Below are 5,454 nucleotides of genomic sequence, written 5' to 3'. Positions count from 1 at the left end.
ACAAGAGGATGGGAGATTCGAACTAATGACCTCCGCTTTATTAGGCGTGGTCCACAACTGATTGAGCTATCCCTTGTGAACATGAAAGTTTGTTTTAGAGATACTCTGATCACCTCGTTTTTGCCTAATTGGAAAAGACTTGCATTTATTTTTAACTAAATATTATTAAAATATTTATTTTTATATATCAACTTAAACTTTTAGAATAGATAGTAATTTTACATGCATGTGTTAAAAGCAAATTAAGTTAATTAAACTTTCAATTAAATCAAAATAAACCACCCCATTTTGTGGTTTTTATTATTGTTGTCATAATTAAGTGATCATCAACTGATCAAGCGGGTTACTTTAAGAAGAAAAAATGGTAAAAGGAATTGGAATTTATGATCAAACTTGATTGGACGTACATGATTCTTCTCCATCCAATTTATAATTGGTGTCTCCAAAGGGGGCAGGCAATTGGATTATTTGAGTTTATTTATTTTACATAACTAATAAGTTTTTAGGCTTCCAATTAAAATCACCAGCTCGTCGTAATTGATCAACATGTTATTATAATTTTCACGGCGCAGCCAATTAACATGGCGGCCATACCATGCCCTAGAGAGAGAGAGAGAGAGAGAGAGAGAGAGAGATGAACTTGGTTAACTTCTATCAACTTAATTTAACGTGAAATTCAACAAAAATGTGAACATACAAGTAAAGGACAATGGTGGAATTCATCATTTCGTCTCCCACTATAAGGAAGATGATGTGGAAATGCACTTCTTCTTTGACAATTTATACCTTGCCCATTAAGAAAATGAACCCTTCCTTTTACTTTCTCTAATGTCATTTTGTATTATCTGTTTATTGACTATTTACACATGTGGGCTTTTATGTGGACTTTCCTCTTCTTTTAAATAAAAATAAATAAATAAATAAATCGTTTAAAAAAATTCTTTTTTTTTTTAATTCGATTTTTTTTAAAAAAAAAAAAATCTTTTTTTTAAAAAAAAAAAATCTTTTTTTTTTAAAATTAAAATTTTCATTTATAAAAAAAAGATTTATTGTTTAATTCATTTTTTGAATTTATAGGGATATTTTTGTCTTATTGAGAAATACATATGGGCATTTTTATCTTTTTGCTAGCCTTAAGGGGGACATTGGCAATGTTTTGGTAGTTTTGTGGAATCATTGTCACAATTGAAAGTTTGAAAGGAACATTGTCAATTTAATGGTAGTTTGAGGGGGGTACATGGACTTTACCAAAAATTAAATTTTATGTTGGAAATGTGTTATAAATATGAGAGATTAATATAGTATAATTATAGACCTAAATTTCTGGGTTGAGTGCACTGTTTCTAGAGTTGGGGCAAATGTGCAAAATATGAACGAGTGTCAGTAAAGTAAGTGGCAAATTGGATCCAAACAAAAGTTGATCCATGAAATAGGAGAAAAGGTGCATGGTGCGGATAAATCCACTTAGCATGCACACAAGTGATCTTGGAGACGGCCCATAAAATTAATAAATCTTTCGTTTGAGGAATATTGTGGTGATAAATTCAAGAGGAGGAGATCGCTGAGTATACACACGTGTTTCCCATTCAAAATGTAGATGTTACAAGAATGAATGGTTAATATTGAGTATTTGAGTTGAGTGATATATATATATATATATCCTATAAGATTATATTATTCCCAAAGTCAAGCAATAACACTTAAATTTTCTTCGTCTCCCATTATCAACCCTATTATATTGAGACGTTTTCAAGACGCCACATGTAATGGAAGACTGATCGAATGTTAATTTCCTTACCAACTCTAAAAATCAGATGGTATTCCTTCTGTGAAACTGCGTTCGGCTAATGCCACCAATAGGAATACTGGAGAGTTGGAAATTAATAAGCTATTAGAAGCTAGAAAAGTTAATTAATTAAGCTAGCTTACTCTATGTTTAGGTGTTTCTCCATTATTCCAGGCGCCAAATTTTCCACATCTTCCATCCTTTTCCGGCTTATTCTGAAGGGCGATAATGGAGCTAGCACTTCTTTATTGACTTCACAGTATTTGAATATATTCCTCTGGATCCAACTTATTTCAACAGGTTAAGAAACAAATTTCTTGTAAGTCTGAGAAAGGTACGTTTCCATGTATTTCAACCTTCATTGACTGTCGGACATTTTGGAGAGTGCAAGCATGTTAGATAATTACGACCCTGCGCATCGATGTTCACATCTTCATGACTCAGGAGTCTGAAAAAAACAAAAAAAAACAAAAAAAAAAACTAGATAAGAAGAGACTAACACAAAGAATTATCCTTCCCACAAGAAAAGTCAAAAAAGTTATGAAGATAGCTCAAAAGAAATTTCATGACATTGAGGAAAGATGTGGGTTTAGGTCAACAATTAGTCATTACCAACCTAGAGAATGTAAGCAGGCATATATATAAAAAAAAAAAATTAGTAGATTAGGGTTATGGATCGAACTTGACTAATTTAATTAAATGGACCGAATTATAATTGATCTATATAATTTAAAACTTATATTTTGATATGACCCAAACCCAACACTCGAATACGAATTGTCACAACTAAATGTAAGGTTACAAATGGAATAGAAGACAAACAGCATATTCAAGATTTGCCTTACATCTTACAAGGATGTCATTATGTCATGCATAGCAGCATATGTTAGGGTAGCTCTTTGTTAGTCATGTTAAGGGGTGTTTCCGATATATGGTGAACTTGGTCTGCTCATCTGAGAATTCAAAGGTGTGTTTGCCTTTTATATTCTTGTATTACATAAACAGATAATTAAACTTAATTAGAAGGTTAATTAAGTTTAATAGCTTCATGATCGATCTTTACCCAAATTAATTATACGAAACACCGTCGAGTTGATATGACCCTAGGGTTGGCTTTGTGACGGTATTCAAAGTCCATTGACATGGAATATCCTGGGGAATATGTCCAAACCCATAGAGAATTATTTGTACAACGGCTGTAGAAAATCATCACCACAAATGTCCGCCATTACTCACAGTGCCATCGACCCCCCCTTTTCCCAGCCACTCAACAACACTATTATATACATACACAGAACATCTTTGCTTTCCTTTGCTTGCGTCTCCAAGCCGCCGCATTCACACAATTATAAAAAACACCGCCTTTTGTCAACAACAAATGCATATCTAAGGATGTTTTCTTTGCCACGTGGACGGACCTTATTGCCTGACGATTGAGGACCATATAATTTTACAGTGAAAATTTGACATTATTTTCTTCGCTTTTAAGAGAAAGCGAAGAAAACTGTTGATATTGATATATATATATATATCATAATTTTACACTTATCAATATATATATATTGATAAGTGTTAACGGATTTGTTTTGGGCAATCCATCGCTATTTGGCCTAAAATCGTATGTCGTGAATTTATATATATATGCTCAAATGAAAAAACAGACAAGAAAATTAATAAATGATACAAACTCCCCAGAAAAAAATAATAAGAAGAAGAAGAAGAAGAAGAAGAAGAAGTTAGGACAAAAGCCTAGGTAGGAACAAAATTGCCTATAGTTTTCTAGGTAGGAACAAAACTGTTCTTGTGAGTGAAGCTTGCGTAATCAAACTTGCTCACAAGAGCAAGTTGAAGGAATGGTGGTGGGGGTAGCCAAGAAGGAGGGCTTGTCGTCCCCGGCCATTACGACAACAATCTTTGGCTGGGTGTCGACCGCCGTGTTCATGATGATCATTGCCGGCTTCTCTTGATCATTTTGATCATCAGCTGATGAATTAGAAGCACGCTCCCTGTTGGAGCACACTAAGAGGATCAATGCTCCGGAGATGAGTAACAACACTAGAGCTAGGCTGCCGAAGAGATAGAGCATCGGAGACTTCCATATCGGGACTCCGGTGCCGGATGATGACATGCTTGTTGCCTTCATATCTCTCTCTCTCTCTCTCTCTCTCTGATCTTTCCTTCTTCTTCCTTTCGTTTGTTTTTTTTTTTTTTTTTTGGGTGGGTTCTAATTTTACTTGGTGAGGGTGTTGGTGCAAAATGATGTTAGGGGTTCATGAATTTATAGGGAAGAGTTTGGATTGCTTGGGATTTGAGTGGAAGATTCATTTTTGTGCTTTTCCTGTTGCCTAATACTCAATGATATCAAATTTGACTTGTTCATATATATAAGTTTATTTGGTAGTGATGATCACTGTACGTGTATATTGTTAGTTCATGAATCATGCCAAACAGATAGGAATGCTTTCTATCTCTTTTCTTTTGCATCCTCTTGCACGTATGCCAACCCTTCAAAATTAGGAAATCCATCTTAATCTCTCTCGATCTCTGATATGAACTTAAAATTGATCAATACGGATTTTTATATGTGCTTTTGAGTTATATTATAATTGAAATAGTACTGCATAAATCATGATTTTATAAATAAATTGTTCGAAAATAGATTATTAAAATTTTATTTTAAAATCATATATGACCCTCCTAAATAAACATTTTTTTTTAATCAAATGTGAAAAATTTTCCAACGGTTTCTCCCATTTTTTATCCAAATTAAATGAAAATGTTTCCTAACATTAAGCTGGAGACGACTGTTACGATCTTAGTGTCTCACATGCATGAGTACGGTAAGTCTAATATTGATCATGTGTATAAAAACTCTTAGACACTCTTTTTTTGTAAGCCAATTTTTAAAAATGAATTATACCCAAAATTTATATCAACGACCCATCTAACTAACAAATGTGAATATAAATTGGCTTTGAAAAATATATCATATTTGTGAAGCAATGGGTGCACACGTACAGGTCAGAATGTGAAGCTTCGAACAACAAATGTCATCCACTAATTAAAAAAAAAAAAAAGAAAAAAAAAAAGGGATATTGTGAGCACACCATCCTGTGAACTGTTTTCCATATGTATTTACTAAAACCGACCAAATCTTTTCACCCTCCCAACATTCCTAGGGCAAAAACCCTGTGCGCTGCGTCAGCAGCAAGTGCTTTCCAACAGAAGACAATAAAGGATTAAGGAAAAAGATCGAACATTTACAATTCATAGCTAGCTAAGTTCCATGTCCTTTCCAAGTCATTCAAAAAACACTTTTCTAAATCATTCCACCATATAATTATGATTATCCCCTTTATATTTCCGAGCCGTCACGTCCACCAACCCATTTCAACATGTTTGAACACAATTTCCATCCCTTTTGTATGTCGAATAGAGAGGACTAGCTAGAATGGTGTACATGTAACTAAAAGAGTTATAAGGTCAGGTTAGCTGCATTTCCTTTTAAGATTAAACTGAAAGCCGACACCGTATGCCTTATCCTCATGCCTCCTCTTCTTTTCAAGCAGGGGCAGAACTACATGATTTTTCTAATTTTTTATTTTTATTTTTAAAATACCCTTAAAATCTCTACAAAATTTAAATTTTACCACCTCAATTTTTTAATT

The sequence above is a fragment of the Corylus avellana genome, chromosome 5 (genome assembly GCF_965113065.1).
Source record: "Corylus avellana chromosome 5, dhCorAvel1.hap1.2, whole genome shotgun sequence".
NCBI lineage: Eukaryota > Viridiplantae > Streptophyta > Magnoliopsida > Fagales > Betulaceae > Corylus > Corylus avellana.
This window is presented reverse-complemented; position numbering follows the sequence as displayed.